Source organism: Corvus kubaryi, unplaced genomic scaffold (assembly GCF_017639235.1).
Source record: "Corvus kubaryi isolate FWS band 111438036 unplaced genomic scaffold, C.kubaryi_AGA036_p1.0 37396, whole genome shotgun sequence".
In the NCBI taxonomy this organism is placed as follows: Eukaryota; Metazoa; Chordata; class Aves; order Passeriformes; family Corvidae; genus Corvus; species Corvus kubaryi.
The window spans coordinates 5858918-5859215 of NW_024581135.1; positions in this window are offsets into that span (position 1 = coordinate 5858918).

A 298-nucleotide genomic window follows, 5' to 3' on the forward strand; every position below is an offset into this window, starting at 1 on the left:
CCCCGCGGCGCGGAGGGGCCGCGGGCGGAGCGAAGATGGAGGAGGCGCGGCCCTGCCCCCGCCCAGCCCCGCGCGGGAGCGGCGCGCGCGGCGCCCTCTGCCGGGCGGCGGCGGGACAGGGCTGAGGGGGCGCCCGGGAAGTTGTTGCTGACTTGGAACACGGAGAGCGAGGGTTTTCGCGTGTGTTGTTAAATACACGGTAGCGATACAAAACTAGTCAAAACTGAATTCTAGTTATATTCTTACCCCACACCGGATTCCCAACACCGCGTTCCCACCAACCTCTTCATGCTGCTCG